Source organism: Natator depressus, chromosome 19 (genome assembly GCF_965152275.1).
Source record: "Natator depressus isolate rNatDep1 chromosome 19, rNatDep2.hap1, whole genome shotgun sequence".
Classification (NCBI taxonomy): Eukaryota; Metazoa; Chordata; order Testudines; family Cheloniidae; genus Natator; species Natator depressus.
The window spans coordinates 11,988,740-11,989,554 of record NC_134252.1 but is presented as its reverse complement, the minus strand read 5'-3'; positions in this window follow the sequence as shown (position 1 = coordinate 11,989,554).

The following is an 815-nucleotide window of genomic DNA, read 5'->3' as shown; positions in this document are numbered from 1 at the left end:
CAGGTGTGCAGAGCCCCACTGCCTTCAGGGTTGCAGGATTATTCCCATCTGCATGGGTTGGACTGCAGGATTGGGGCTTACATTATTTCATTTAAAAGTGACAATAGTTTTGCATTAAAGAGTATTGTTTTTATTAAAATTGTCATTCCACTAAAATGTCATGATTTTACTTTTATTGGACCAGCATCTCTGATACTCTGAGTACATTTCCCAGACCTGAAGAAGAGCTCTGTAGAGCTCAAAAGCTCATCTCTCTCACCAACAGAAGTTGATCCAATAAAGGATATTACCACACCCACCTTGTCTCTCTACTATCCTGGGACTGACATGGCTACACCAAAGCTGCATACAATTATTTTACTTAAAAGTTTAAATTATTTTTCATTTAAAGATACTCTGTCCCTTTAACAGATCCCAGCCACGGACTACTCCTAAGTGAATTCCCCCTTTCACCTGCACTACCTAAATATTCCGGCAGGTGGCGCTGTCAACGCCCCTCGGTCCTCCAGCGGCCCGCCATGCACCGCGCTTCCTCTCTCGCCATTGTGCCTCGGAGTGGAGCGCGCGCTGCCCCTCGTGACGCCCGGACGGTGTCAGCTCGAGGCAGGCGGCCCCGGCCATAGACGCTGGCGGAAGGGGAGAGGAGCTGGCTAGAGCGTCGCTCGAGCAGGCAGCCGCAGCAGCCGCGGGCGGGCGAGTCAGAGTCCGCCAGGAAGCCGAGCCGCGCGGTGCCTGCGCCCCGCTCCCCGGACAAAGCCGCCGCCGAGACCCGCCCGCCGCCGCCCCCGCCCGCCCGCCCGCGAGAGCCCGGACCC